Below are 16131 nucleotides of genomic sequence, written 5' to 3' on the forward strand. Positions count from 1 at the left end.
GAGATACTTCCTTCTGCATCAAATGGGAGTTCATAGAGAGACCCATAGTCCAATATTGTGCACAGAGAGACCTTAAAACACCCAGCTCTAAATGAGATTTTCCCTATGAAATTCTCCCTCCCCTCAGTTCTCTTGGAAGCCTGCAGGAGAGGAGGCAGGAAGAGGGTACTAAGTACAGGGAATTGAGGACATAAGGAGAACAATGCCCCGAGAATCAGACCTCAGAGGTAGCTGATACAGCCAACCTTGATGAGACCTGATAAGCTAGGTTCATATAGAAGGATGAGGAGGACGTCCATATCAGGTAAATAAAGATGGAGTGAGAGGGAGTGCAAGGAAAAGGAGAGAGGGGAGCAGAGGGGATACAAATTAAATAACATGTAATAAATAAATATATAAGAAAAATTGATCAAGGTGATGAAGTATAGAGCTCTTCAGACTGATGGCTTTTTCTTGGGGGTTGTAGCAGCATGTAGCAAGGATGAACTCAATATTTTTTTAGGGGACTTGACACTGAAACTCTGATCATGTTTCTATGATAGATGAACAACACATACCTCAATTGATGTATTTTTAAAAAGAAAAAAAAATTAGTTTGACACATGGTTTAGGAATTTGTACCTGGGAGCAATGGAACAGGAACATAATGTATAGTATATTAATTTACCACATAATCAATAAAAATGATATGGTGACAATTTTACAGTGATGTTTAACCTGAGGAAAAGATTCCACTAAAGGAGAGCAGAATATGACTTTTAAGGCATACTTTCTAGGAAGTTATTATGTAGCAGAGAATCCTAGACATGAATTAGTGGTTACTCAGCTATCTCAGAACTCATGTGCTCAGGTGGCACCTCTGAACAACCAGTCCTGGCATTAAAACTATGTTTGGGGTGTTTTCCTGAAGGACCAGTGCAGGAAACTCTTCTGTTCTTCTGTCCTAGGCATATAACACACACATTTCTATAAAACTATAAAACAAGACAAGGAGAATTGCTGATTGACCCTGAGGAGGACACAGCTCCAATCCATTAATGTCAGCCAAGGGAAACCTGCTCATAGAGGGTTGGCAACTCTAGTGTGGAATAACACTAGCTGTCCAAGAGTTTTTTGTCCCTCAGTTCTCCTTTTAAACTCACAGATCTTTCTGTTTCAGCCAAACCAGTCCCAGGAATTATCTGGGTTCCTTCTCTTTACCCTCCTCTTAAAAAATCAATACCCCAGGGAACCCTAGGCCCAGCCTGCCTATTATATCAATAAGACTGTGAACATACATTTTGTGAGTATGCCAGGAAATGCTCAGTTCAAAATCATTTTGTTTGATGACAATGTCCTTTGATTTACAGAAGCTTTTCAGTTTTATGAGTTCCAATGTATTTATTGTTGTTCTTAGAGCCTGTGCTTTTGGTATTCTGTTCAGGAAGTTTTTCTTCTAACCGATTTAATGTGTCTGGTTTTATGTTGAGGTCTTTGATCAAGTTGGATTTTAGTTTTGTGCAGGGTGATAAGTATGGATTTGTTTGCATCTTTCTACATGTACACATACAGTTAGACCAGCACCATTTGCTGAAGATGCTATCTTTTTTCCATTGTATGGCTTTGGCATCTTTGTCAAAACTGAGGTGTCCATAAGTTTGTGGGTTTATTTCTGGATCTTCTATTTCGGTCCATTGATCTTACTATTCCTTTCTATGCCAGTACCATGAAGTTTTTATTAATGTTGCTCTATAATACACATTGAGATCAAGGATGCAGATACCTCCAGAATATCATTTATTTTAGGGTATTTTTTTAGCAATTCCAGACTTTTTGTTTTTCTATATGAAGGTGAGAATTTTTCTTTCAAGTTCTATAAAGTATTCTGTTGGTTATTTGATGGGAATTGCAGTGAACCTTTAGACTGCTTTTGGTAAGATGACCATTTTTATTATGTTAATCCTGCCAAGCCATAAGCATTGGAGATCTTTCCATCTTCTGATATCTTATTCTAATTCTTTCTTCAGTGACATGAAATTTTTTTTTCATACAAGTCTTTAACTTTCGTGTTTAGGGTCTTACCAAGGCACCTTACGTCCTTGAGCAAATATAAGAACACATCAAATATATCATAAAATATGACCAAGTAGACTATATATCAGGTATGCGGGGTGGTTCAATATATACAGAAATCAATCAAGGTGATCCACCATCTTAACAAACTGAAATTAAAAAAAATAAAATATTTTCTGGACTTTGGGAATCATAAGAAAGAAGGGGAGTTAGTCTGATGGGGAAAGGATAGGAGCTCCACAAGGACAAAATATATCTAGGCACAGGGTCTTTTCTGAGACTGACATTCAACCAAGGACCATGTATGGATATAACCTAGAACATCCATTCAGATGTAGCCTGTGGTAGCTCAGTAACCAATTGGTTTCCCAAAGTGAGGGGAACAGGGACTATTTCTAACAGAAACTCAATGACTGGCTCTTTGGTCTCCCCACCCCCGAAGGGAGGAGCAGTCCTGTTAGGCCACAGAGGAGGGCTTTGCAGCCAGTCCTGAAGATACCTGATAAAACAGGATCAGATGAATGGGGAGGAGGTCCCCCCTATCAGTGGACTTGGAAAGGGGCACGGTGGAGATGAGGGAGGGAGAGAGGGAGGGACTGGGAGGGAATGAGAGATCGGGACATGGCTGGGATACAGAGTTAATAAAATGTAACTGATAAAAAAAATAAAAAAATAAAAATAAAAAAAATAAAATAAAACATGATAATTTTCTTAGATGCTGAAAAGCATTTGACAAAATCCAACCTCCATTCATGTTTAAAGTATTAGAGAGATCACAGATACAAGCACATACTATATCTAAATATAGTAAAGGCAACATTCAACAAGCCTATAGGCAATATCGAACTAAACTGAAATAAAAAACAATCCCACAGAAATCAGGGACAAGGCAAGGCTGCCCACTCTCTCCATATCTATTTAATATAGCTCTGGAATTCTTTGCTAGAAAAATAAAACAATAGATTACTATCAAGGGATATATTTGCAAAATGAAGAAGACAATGTATCACTATTTGCAGATGATATGATAGTATACCTGAGTTGCCCCCCCCAATATTCTACATGGGAACTCCTACAGCTAAGAAACACATTTAGCAAAACGACTGGTGTAAAAATCTAATAATATTGATATATCTATTGATATATCTTTTGGTAATGCTGCTGTTAGTCTTAAGCACCTGTATACCTAAAACATCACACAATGACAGGGTTTGTTTAGTTAACCTAGAACACAATGCTGAGCAATAGTCATTCCATTCTAAGCCTCCAAGCCCTCATAGTTTCCTAACATTTTGATTCCCCATATTATACTTGTTCTTTGTGAAATATGAGGTCTGTTTCATGCTCCACATGCTCCAAGATCTCCCTCCCCTTCGTTCTTCTAACTCTCCTTTTGCACCCTCTCCTCCCACTCCTTTCCTGCCTTCTATCCCCTCCCCTCTTTCATTTCCTTTGGCTCCTCCCAGCTCAATATTGTATCTAGTTGCATTATTTTGGCCTGTTTACAAAAGAGTTGAGAAAGGATGCTTAGTATGATTATCACGGTGCAATATTCAGATTGAAACCAGAGAGTGTGGGGGAGAAATCAGCATTTGAAGGAATAAGGGTTAAGTGTATACAGTTTAAAAGAACATTATACCAACAGACTGGATTCAAAATTAACTCAAAAAATTTAGTAACTCTCCTGTATACAAAAGATAAAAGATAAAACTCCCCTCAAGTTGCACATCTGAGGAAGCAGTCTTGCCACTAACACTACATTTAGAGGGTTTGTCTGGAGGACGACTTAGGAAACACAGCTGTTCTTGTTTCCTAGGCATATAACATGGACCTATTTCACCATCTTGAAGTCCCAATTTTGAATGTAAACAACAGGACCAGGAGGGTTCCTCACTGACCACTGAGTAGGACATAGCTGCCCATCCAGCCAGGTCAGCCAAGGCCACCCTGCTCATAGAGGTTTGGCAACACTAGTGTGGAACAGAACTAGATGTCAAATAGCTTATTTCCCCTTATTTCTCCTTTTACACTCACAGATTTTCTCTTATTCAGCCAAACCAGTTTCAGGAATTGTCTGGTTTCTGAATGACTCTGGTAATTGGAATTCTGCCCCCTGGCCTTGGCAGATACTGCTCATATGTAAGTTCTATGTCTCAGAGACTTTCCTTGGTGTTCTCTGCAAGCAGAGTATTCTGAGTTGGAAAAGTAAATAGTAAACTCCCTGCAACCTTGGGAACCAGACCACAAAGTTTGTGTAACCTTGGGTGAATTCCTGGATGCCTTGCCAGGTGGCACAGATGTTTTGCTATTGTGAAAAAAAAATTGTGCTAGTACCCTTTGCTTTGTAAGTGTTGTTTATAAACTGTAAGCAAGCTGAGACTTGATCAAAAATCTGTCTTCTATTCTTCATTGACAGTCCCCCCATTTACAGTCCCTCTTTCATGTGGACTCTTTTCTGTTGGTATAACTTTTTTTTTCAAATGTATACACCTTGTTCATTCAAATACTGATTTTTTGCCCCCCTCCACTCTCTGGTTTCAATCTGGATATTGCACTGTAATAAATGTTAGGCTCACATCATGAGTCAGTTGAAGAAGACCCAGAGTCGGAATCACTGCAACAGCAAGAGGTTTATTTTCTGGCCATTGCATGATGGCACCACCCTAAAGAGCAGCCCAAAAAAACTAAAGCCTTGGGTTTTTATGGGAAAAAAATGCAGGGAAGCTCATGAGTTTTAGTCTTGGCAACTTGGGATTGGATGAAGAAGCTATAAGGTAACTGACTTCTAAAATAATTGGTTACTATTAGATGCTCAAGTTTCAGTCCTGGTAATTGTGAATGTGGCTGCAATAAAAGGTGGTTGTGAGAGCTGGTTAGCTCATCCTTGAAGATTGGGGCTGTGCGCTTTTGAGGTCAGGGGTTACTCAGAAGAATGCTTAAGGCCATCTGGGTTGATTGCTAAGAAATGCTATCTCACAGACAAAAGTCTGGTCATTCATTTTGCTGGGCAAAAGTTGTTGCTTGCTCACTTTTTTTTTATCTGTCTTAACAGATGGACAGGGTCACATTCCTCTGTTCTCTGGAGGAGTACTAAGAGACTTTAGCTTAACATGGGCCTAAAACTCAAAAATATAGGTTTTAGAAGACATATAGTTTACAAAGTTAGTATGATCCTTTCATTTCCACTTTTCCTTGTAACTGCTTCAATCATGAGAATTTATCTCATTTTTTTTCCTCTTGACTCCACATTTTAGCATGTCGAATGGAACAATGAGCCGAAGATCTGTCTTCTGGAATTTCTTCAGTTTGACGATTGGACTGTTGCTATCTCAGTTTGAAAGCTCAAATTCTGGTCAAAAGTTGGAAAGAAGACAGGGGGGTGTTACCTGGGCCTATAATTACTTCAGTTCTATGCTCTGGTTTCAGCCATGTTTACTCTTTGGTAATGTTGTGTAATCATAACCACTTGCACTGTACTAATTCTTTCTCTAATAAATGCAACCAACCATTAAAAAAACAAACAAGGTAGCTAAGGGTCCCATTATGGTTGATACCAGTGGAGTAAGACAGGGAATTCTAATAAACCAGGGTTCAAACCAACTTTGGTTGGCCTCCCGCTCTCTCTTTCTTTTAGTAAGGCCTTCTTGCATCTTTCCTGGCATCTTTGATCACCCCAGAGTAGTCTATGTAAACACAGCATTATTTTGTTAGGGCTGTGCAAAGCCCTCCCTTCTTTAGGAATAGTAAATCTAGTCATTTTCTGTTTTGTAGGACTACTTCTGACAGGGAAGTTAATGACTTTGTTAGCCTGGTTACTGACTGCTCTGTTTTTTGGATATCTTCATCTATAGCTCTACTGAGGCTTTGATAATTTTTGTCCTGGAGAACTGTGGAGAGCTGGGGTTTGGTTGCCATGGCGCTGGCATCCGCCCTGGTAAACAAGTCCTAGAGCACATGACCATTATGACCGTTATGACTGTTGGGCAACCGTCGTCACGAGCCCAGCCCGGGGCGTCACATGGGGTGATGGGTGAGCAGCCAATCAGGGGATGATACGTCATCTCACACCACTTTGGTGTGAGCAGGGCTTATATAAACAGCACCACTTCGGGGACTCGGGGTCTTCCTCCTTTCATCGTTTGACTTCAATAAAGCTTGCTGCAGAAGGATCCTGTTGTTCGCATGCATTCTTGCTGGTGAGACGACCACGCGGCTCGCAACAGAGAACTAAAGATGAAGACCCTGTAGCTGTTCTGGCAGTTCCCAAGCACTAGAGAAAGGTGAGGGTTAGAGCCATGGCTATTTCCCTTTTATGCCTACCTATTTTACCTCCGTAGTCCCATTGATCCTTTAGGTCCTCACATGGATGATAAACGATCTTGAGCCCCAGCTGGACTGGTACACAGAGCTCACCTGTTTGTTGGAGGATCTGAGAGTGCACACAAGGGTTTAACCCTGAATTACAAGCCAACCATCTATTGTTGGGGGAAAGCAGGTGTACTCTTTAATTATCAGGGACCCGAAAGAAGGTGGAGAACACCCTGGCTGGGTGTGGCTTTTCAGATGCAAGCTCCCAATCCTAAGACTGATTGCAGAGTCAGTCCAGTGTGTGATGGCTGCCAGGGACAGCTGTCTGGACTAGAAATATAGATTAAGTGTGAAGTGTTAAGGGTAAGTCCTTCATAAAAAGGAGGATTGACTCCATAACAGAGCCAGCAGGACTCTGTGATATTGGGGTTGGTAGCATTTAGGGCTTTATAAACACTCTTCATAATGGTCCATGAAGGTTCCTTCTGAGAGGCTGGGGTACTGATTGGGGTCTGAATTACACCTGAGTCACTAGTGCCTGAGTTGCCCATGCAAGAGTGGGTCGAGGGGGAGGGGTAGGTGTGACAGTGGTAGGGTCAAGAACACTGGAGATCCTTTCAGAAAGAAGCAATTTCTGAAGGCACACTATTCCCCCATGTGCCCCTGCCTTCCAGAGGCACAGTCCAAAATGTTTCCTTACAGTCACTGGGTTTGGCTCTTACCCTTATCAGTAAAGGAGGGCTTAAGCTGATTACAGGTTTTAGGGTTAGCCCAGTGGGATGGCTCATTATCCCAATTTCCCCTACTAGCCTCCCATATACATTTATTATATTTGGAGTCTCTAGTCAATTGGATAAGCCCGGTTTAAATGGGTTTCCAGTCAGTGGCAAATTCTGCACAATATAGGTCAGGCCTGGTTCCACAGTCTTCCTATCTCCAGGGTGTATCAGTGTAGGGACACATATAAAAGTGTATTTTATGTTCTTCAGCTAGGTTTCTTTCATGGGACCCTGATGGCATGGCAAGGGCTAGATCAAAGCTCAGCCTAGGATACCATGTGTTTGGGGAAACTGTCTGGGATGTTTTGGCCAAGACATATCCATATTCATCCCATAGAACCCATGTGTTATTTATAGGGTCATGCAGGTTGTAGGGAGTTGTAGGCCCCAGTACATACAGTCAGAAAAGTAGCAATTCCAAAGATCTGGATCATAGGTGGTTTTTTTGTAACTTCATCCTTAAGAGGTTATAAGTTTTATGGATCTCCAGGATTTACAGTCATCTGTAGCAGGTGTAGCTGGCTTGGCATGGGAATCGTGCAACCAGGCAGTTATTCCATCCACTTTCAGTGCAGACAGAGTGGTCAGGAACATGGTGTATGGCCACTTTCAGAAAGGTTCCAGAAAGTGGGCTCCATGTCTTTGTATGTAAACAGCATCCCCAAGCTGGAACCGGTAGAGAACTTCAGTGGTGCCTAGAGTATAAAGGGCAGATAGTTGAGACTAGATATCTCTCTGTATAGTCTGCAGACTAGACAAGACTAGATATCTCTTTGTATAGTCTTCAGCCTGGCAACAATTGCCCAGTCTGAGTCTATGGTTAAGTCTAGATCTGGACCTGTGGCCCCCACTGTGGCTGATGACCCTTACATGATTTCAAAAGGGTTTAGTTTAAGCCTATAGGGAGTGGCCTGGGCTCAGAACAGGGCTAAGCGAAGGAGTACCACCCAATCTAAGCCAGTCTCTAAGGTTAATTTAATCAGGGTCTCTTTTATAGTTCTATTTTTTCTTTCTACCTGTCCTGAACTTTGGGGATGATAGGCACAATGTAATTTCCAATTGGTCCCGAACACTTTAGCTAAGCTGACTAACCTGGGCCCTAAAAGTGGGCCCATTGTCTGACCCTATGACCTGTGGAATTCCAAACCTGGGGAAGATATCTTTCAGTATCTTCTTAGCCACTTTTGCGGAAGTCTTGCGCTTGGTGGGGAAGGTTTCCATCCATCCTGAAAAGGTATCTACAAAAACTTACAGATATTTATAGCCATATTTACCAGGTTTTACTTCTATGAAATCTACTTCCTAAAACAAACCTGGATGTTTTTCTCTAGGTCTCTTATCAAGTCTGGTCCATGATCTAAAGGCATTTACCTGAGCACAAACTTGACAGCTGGTTATTACTTGATCTAATTAGTTCTGGAAAGAACATCCTGGACCTTTTAACAGCTTCAACTAACTTTTTTTTTTTTTTTACCCTAGGTGAGTCCATTAGTGCATCTGTTGAATCAGTTGCAAAGCAGCATTTTTGGGGAGTATTGTTTCCCCTTTTAGTGTCTTCCAATGTCCATGCCTATTTTGTAATTGGTGGGATACTGAGAGATGAGGTTTTCTTAGCTGAGTATTGTAGGTCAAGCCATCCTTTGGTCCAGTTATTTTCCAGTTTGTCTATGACTTTCGTTACCAGGATGGAGGCTGAATGTAGCAAGGCAACTGTTCTTGCAACTTGATCTGCCATATTATTTCTCCGGGTTATTGGGAGTCTCCTTTTTGGTGTGCTGGGCAGTGGATGATGCTTACATTTTTGGGCAGGGAGAGTGCTTCTAGCAGCTTAGTTATTTCTCCCTTATTTTTTATTTCTTTTCCTTCTGAGGTTAAAAATCCCCTTTGTTGGTATATGGCCTCATGTATATGGGCCGTGGCAAAGGCATATCTACTATCAGTGTAGATATTATTTTCTGTCTTTTCCTAGATTGAGGGCTTGACTTAAAGCAATTCTGCTTTCTGAGCAGAGGTACCGGGTGGCAGGGCTTTCACCAATATTATCTGTTTTCTATCCACTATTGTCACTCCTGCCCTCTTTTGTCTGTCCATTAAGAAGCTGCTCCCATCTGTGAACCATGTTACCTCTACATCTGGCAAGGGCTGGTCAGTTAGATTCTTTCTCCATCTGTGTTCTCTTGCCAGAATCTACTGGCAGTCATGAAGGGGAGCATTCATGTCTGGATCAGGAAGCAAGAAAGGTGGATTAAGTCCCGTGAGTGGGCTAAAGGTGATGCAATCAGTATTTAGAAGCAGGACTGGTAGTGGGTCATTCTGGCATTGGTGAGCCAGCAGTTTGGGGACTGTTCGATGAAGCTCTCTAAAGCATGTGGAGCTGTAATAGTCAAATTTTGCCCCAAAGTCAGTTTTTCAACATCTTTTACTAATAGGGCAGTGGCAGCCACTAATTTTAGGCATGCAGGCCATCTGGCAGCCCCTGGGTCCAGTATTTTTTGATAAATAGGCTATAGGCCATTTCCATGGGCCTAGTCTCTGGGTCAGTACTCCCTTGGCAATTTCCCTGTACTCATCCTTAAACAGCTGAAATGGTCTGCTAATGTCTGGACGTCCAAAGGCTGGTGCTGACAGAAGAGCCATTTTAATATCATCAAAGGCCCTCTGTTTTCACTCACTCCAATGGAAAGGATGGCTCTTCCCTTGTGAGAGTGTAAAGCAGTGCCACAATCTCAGCAAAGTCTGGAATCCAAAGTCTGAAAAAAACAGCAGTGTCAAAGAATTTCCTCATCTGTTTGCAGCTTTTAGGCATAGGTAGGGCCAGCGTTATCTATTTCCTGGCCAGTAACCCAGGTACCTTACCTCCTTTTGGCAGATTTGAGCCTTTTTAGCAGAGGCCCAATAGCCCAGGTGTTCCAGTTCCCACAATAGCTGCTCAGTCCCTTGAAGATATAATTGGTCAGTTTCTGCAGCAATGAGAAGGTCATCTACATACTGCAAGAGAGTTATCTGGGGATTTTGTGTTCTAAATCCTGTCAGGGCTTCATGAAAGAAGCTTGGGATAGCTGTGTCCAAGTCAGTTTCCCCAATATGCCCTGATCAGGATCTTTCCATTTGAAGGTAAAATATCCTGGCTAGTAGGTGCCGGGGGAAGGCAGAAGAATGTGTCCTGTCCTTTAGGTCTAGGACAGTGTACAAGTCCTGGTTGGGGGCAGAGTACTCAACAAGGTGTAAGGGTTAGGCACTGTTGGGTGTAAGTCTTTTACTTGCTTCTTTTACTTTTGTTTACTTCCCTCAGATCCTGAACCAGTCAATAATCCTGTGTCCCAGGCTTCTTGACTGGCTAGTAAGGGAGTGTTTCAGGCAGACTTGCAAGGTCTAAGAATTCCTAGTTGGAGGAGCTGTTTAATGTGAGGTTTGATGCCAGCATGGGCTTCTTTGGACATTGGATACTGCCTTATTGCCACTGGGTGTCTTGGGCTTTGAGCTCAATGATTATTGGAGGCTGATGGATAGCCCTTCCTATTCCTGCTACTTCTGCCCATGCCAAAGGAAAGGCTTGTAGCCATCTGTCCCCTGTTTGCATCTGGCTTCTGGGTTCCTATGGGTGGTACTCTTTGTCCAATTATAGCATTAATAAATGGATAGGCTTTCCATTGGGACCTTTAATTTGTGGCCCCTCAGAGAGAAAGTGAATTTGGGCCCTCATCTTAGATAATAAGTCTCAACCCAGCAGGAGATGGGGCAATCTGGAATTACCATAAAAGATTGGGATACCCAGCCTGTCCCTAGATCCGCAGATCTTTGGTTAGTCCATGAGTAGCCCTGGGCACGCAGGACCTTTTATTTGATAAAGGCCCATCAATATGGAGTAGCACCGAGTGTTGGGCCCCTGTATTGACCAAGAACTGGGTGGGTTGCCCCTCCACTTTCAAAGTTACACTTGGCTCAGGGAGGGGTTCCAAGCGCCCTGACCTTCCTAGTCTTCATCTTCCTCCAGGGCTAATACCTTGGGGCGGGTCCCCTGATCATTCTATTGGTGACTGTTCTTGTGAGCCCCTGGCCCTCGTGGCTTTCTGTTGGGGAAATCAGGAGCCCAGTGACCCATCTCCTTACAGTATGCACACTGGTTCTTTTTCAGTGGAGCCCTCTTTTTTGTTTTAGTTCCCCCTCAGGTTTCTCTCACTACTGTGGCCAGGATCCATTGGAGGTTTTTATCCTGCCTCCTTTCTCTTTCCATGTCTTTTATTTTTTTTCTTGTTCCCTTTCTTTTCTTTCCTCTTTTTCTTCTTTCATTTCTCTCTGGTTGAACACTCATTCTGCTACTTGCACTAATTCCCTTAACGTCTTATCCTGCAATCCACCCATCTTCTGTAACTTTCTACGAATATCTTTGCTGGACTTCTCTACAAAGGCCAAAGCTACATTTGGCGATAATCACTATTTTCAGGATCATATGGAGTGAATTGTCTAAAAGCCTCCATGAGTCGCTCTAGGAATGTGGAGGCAGACTTTGCCTAACTTCCCTTACCTTGGCCAAATAAGTGGGCTTCCTAGCAGCCCCTTTGAGACCCACCAACAGAGCCTGGCAATAGACCTTGAGGTTCTTCCTACCTTCAAGCATATTGAGGTCCCACTCGGGTCTTTTGAGGGGGAAGGCGTCATCAGTGCAGGCAGGGTTTTGAGTTGGGTTTCTGGTATCTCCCAGTAATATATTTTTCTGGGACTCTGGCAGGATTCCCTTCCATTCCTCAGTAGTTAAGAGCACCTGCAGCAACCGCTGACAATTGTCCCAGGTGGGCTGAGGAGTAAAAAGAACTAACTCTAAGAGATTGGTTAACTCTAGGTTGTAGACAGAAAAGGGAGGGTGTTGAGCCTTCCAGTTGTATAGATCTGCAGTGGCGAAAGGCCAGTACTGCATTTCCCAATTTCTCTGATTATCTCTGGGTCGGCCCATGGCCCTGCAGCGGAAGTGCATTAGTGGTATCCACGGTAGCACCTTGTCAGCTGCAAGTAGCCTTTTTAGGGCCCTCCCTAAGTGCCTCAGGGAGTGGAGAGTATAAGGAAGTTGGAGACCTCCAGTCCTCAGCCCCTCCAGGGGGAGATGGGAGCAACAGGGGCAACTGGAATTGGTGGGGGTGGAAGAAGACCAGGAGACGGATCATTGCAATGGCAAAAGGTTTATTTTCCGGGCCATTGCATGATGGGGCCACCCTATAAATCAGAAAAGAGCAGCCACAAGAAACAAAAACCTTGGGTTTTTTTTAGGGAAAAAAAATGCAGGGAAGGTCATGGGGTTTAGTTGTGGCAACTTGGGATTGGATGAAGAAGCTATAAGGTAACTGACTTCTAAAATAATTGGTTACTATTAGGTGCTCACTTTTTAGTCCTGCTAAGTGTGAATGCGGCTGTAATTACAGGTAGGGATGAGGGATGATTAAACTTCATCCTTGAAGTCTGAGGCTGCCAGTTTTTGAGGTCAGGGGCTACTCAGAAGAATGCTTAAGATCATCTGGGTTGGTTGCTAAGAAATTCTATCTTGCAGACAAAAGTCTGGTCATTCTTTTTGCTGGGCAAAGGTTGTTGCTTGCTCTCCCCCCCCCTTTTTTTTTATCTCTGTCTTCACAGACAGCCAGCGTCACATCCCTCTGTTTTCTGGAGGAGTTAGAAAACATCCCTCTGTTTTCTAAGAGGCCTTAGCTTGACATGGGCCTAGAACTGAAAAGTATAGGTTTTGGAAGACAAATAGGTTACAAAGTTTGTCTGATCCTTTCAGTAAACTAGCCAAAATAAAACAGCTAGCCACAATGTTGTACAAAGGGAGGAACCAGAGGACAAGAAAGAGGGGAGGACACAGAGGGCAGGAAAGAGGGGAGGAGACAGAGGGCAGGAAATGAGTGGGAGAAAAGAATGATAAGAGCTTGGAGAGCTGGAATACAGAACTTGGAAATATGTAGAGATGGACTGGACATAATATTTCACAAAAAGCAACTATAATGGCTAAAATCTAAATGATTAGGAAACTATGAGTGCTTGCAGGTTTAGGAGGGAGTAACTATTGCCCAGCATTGTGTTCAAGGTTAACTAAATAAACCCAATCCCTGTGTTATACAGCAGTGTAGGATTAACGGCAGATTTACCAGAAGATAAATCAATAGTAAATAGTCACAACAATTGGTCTCCAAATAATCTAAGAATCCATACCCCTTAAATCATACTTTATCATAATTTGCTGGGGGAGGAATAAGCTCCCAGTTAAGAAATCCAAACTTAAAACCTAAAAATTTACTCCTAGGTAAATTACTGTCTCTTTAAGACAGACTCTTAAACCCTCCCAGGAGCAAAAGAGAGCCTCCTGTGGGCAGACCTGAGACTTAAGAAAACTGGCTGCTGCTGCTGCAGCATATTTGAGGGGTAAACAAGCATCACTTCATTATACTGTGGCTGGCTCATCCATGGCAGGAAAGAAAGAAACTGGAGGCAGATAGACTTCTAGACAGAGTTTGGCCTAAACTGCATGTAAAATTAAAAAAGAAAATGCCATGGCAGAGGGTTTTTAATCCCTTTTGGCTTCATTTTGGCTGTCATAGTCATGAATCTGGTTGCAATATTTTTAATGGTGTTAGTTCTTCTCCATACCTTCTCCAAGAAAGTTGAAGGAGAAAACGGGAAAAAAAAAAAAAAACAAGGATTGGAATCCTAAGTTACAGTCAAGAAAAAGACACTTTTTCTAATAATTAGATTGACAACAGCTAAAATTCAAAGATCTCTGGACATAAGACAGTAGTCAGCTCTTTCTGGTAAGGGTCCAATTCAGTAAAACATCAATAAAAATAACCAACTGGGCTTTGTTTCAGCGTAAATTGGAACAACTGACCCCAAACTTTCTTGTTTCCTTGTTTGATTTTTATTTTAAGGCTTAAAGTTACAATTGTACTGAATTGAAATAAGGCACATGCCTTTGTTGCAAACACAAAGTAAAATAAATAAATAAATAAATAAATAAATAAATAAATAAATAAATAATACAAGCAGATCTCTGAGTTCCGATTCAAGCTTATTTATGTAATAAAAGCCAGGATAGCAACTCCTGCTGTTTAGTCATTTGCAGAGATACTCTAAGATTCAAAATGACAACATTTTTCTATGCTTACCATGTAAATTCTTTCACATGGTAATAATAGATGTTAATATTAATAAATAATATTAATTATTAATTAATAATAGATTTTATGTCCTTACTCATCTATAGGTGGGATTCACATCATTTTTAGGTTTATGTAAAGAGAGATAATATCACATTGATCTGAAAACTGCCTTATCCTTTTAAATATGAATTATTTTCATGAGGGAAAATGTTGGTCCTGTGTATGGAAAAAAGACACAAGAGTCTTAAAGATGGCAAAGTACATGCTAACCTAGTTTAATTCTAAAAACTCAAAAATTATATTCATATGTTTAAAAAAACAAAATTGTCCATCCCACATTAAAAATAGGGCAAGCCGAGAGTAGCCAAAACCAATTTAAAGATACAAAATGCATAGGATATACTTAATGCTAAGGGTAAGAGAGTTTACATGCTAATGCTCAGAGAGCTTATATAAAGTTTGGCTATCAAGGTATAACTGTCCAGTCTGTATAAAAAAGGGGCAAGCCAAAAAATAACCACTATCAATGTAAAGCACAGCTACAAGATGCCTATGGTATGCTTAAATAATAAGGGTAAGAGGGAGTTAAAATTAATTTAGGCTATAAAAGCATAACTACCCATTCTATATAAACAAGGGGATAGGACAAATAGCTGCAACATATATAAAAATATAGGACTAAACCTCAAAACCAATAAAATATATCTACAGTATGCATATATTCTGAATTTAAAAAGGAGACTTTATAAAGTTTACTTAAAACATGCATTTTCCATTGCTCAAGGTATCTAGCTTGTCTCTCTAATGGGAGGCTTCTCTAGGGAAATAAGTACCAACTTTGGCCTAATACAACAGGCATGCAAGAGCCCAAAAAGATATTTTAATCTATCCAAACTTCTTTTGCTTTCAACATGATAATGATCATATGTTCAATAAAAATGGTAACATATATTGCTAATCCCTTTACTTGGGAACAACTCTAAAACTGACTGAGACAATAAAATGTGTTTATAGCCAAAACTTCAACAATATTTGGCCAATAAATCCTTGGCTTTAATATCCTCAATATTAAATGCTAAATATTTAATATTAAAGGTTAATATTGCTAACCTTTTAATTGCTGTAGATTAAATTGGCTGACATTTAACATTCATCCTCCACATCTCTTACATTCATAGTTTTAGAACACTATAATGCTTAAGAGAAATTATAAGTTTGCAAAACAGAAGAACTGGACTCCAGAGATGCTAGATCAAACCTGACAGAATCATTCTTCAGCATGCTAAGATATTGCCACATCTGTTCCAGCATCTTGCATGTTCCAGCATTCTGCTTTTTCCTGCCTCAACTGCTTCAATTGCTATTTCTCATCAAAGCCTGCTCCCAAAAGAACTTTGAAGAAAGCTACTAATCTTAATTTGTCCAGCATTTTAGACTGTTCCAAAAAGGACTTTTATTAAGCCTAAAATTGCTCAACCTTCAAAGACTAGACCACAAATGATATTGCTTGCTTCATTAACTATTTTTTACCCAATTTTACTTGAGCCCCCTACAGGATTTCTACATGTGTAAAATGTCAGCTAGAAGAAATCCATGAGAACAATGTCCAGTTTTCCTAAAAGGGGGTTGGGTATGTTTTTGGTTGTTTGCTATGCCTACGAAATTTTATTGTCTTTGTGAGATGTTTATTATTAATGGTCTTCTTCAAAGAGAAGCAAGGAATATACAGGAATATCTATAGAAATAGAAAAAAAAGATTATTGAATCTACTCAACTTAAGCTTTTATTTGTTATTCTCAAATAAGGTTATTTTTAACTCATTGCTAAAGGATTTTGTGTATTGATGCAAA

Source organism: Meriones unguiculatus, assembly GCF_030254825.1.
Source record: "Meriones unguiculatus strain TT.TT164.6M chromosome Y unlocalized genomic scaffold, Bangor_MerUng_6.1 ChrY_unordered_Scaffold_32, whole genome shotgun sequence".
Taxonomy (NCBI): Eukaryota; Metazoa; Chordata; class Mammalia; order Rodentia; family Muridae; genus Meriones; species Meriones unguiculatus.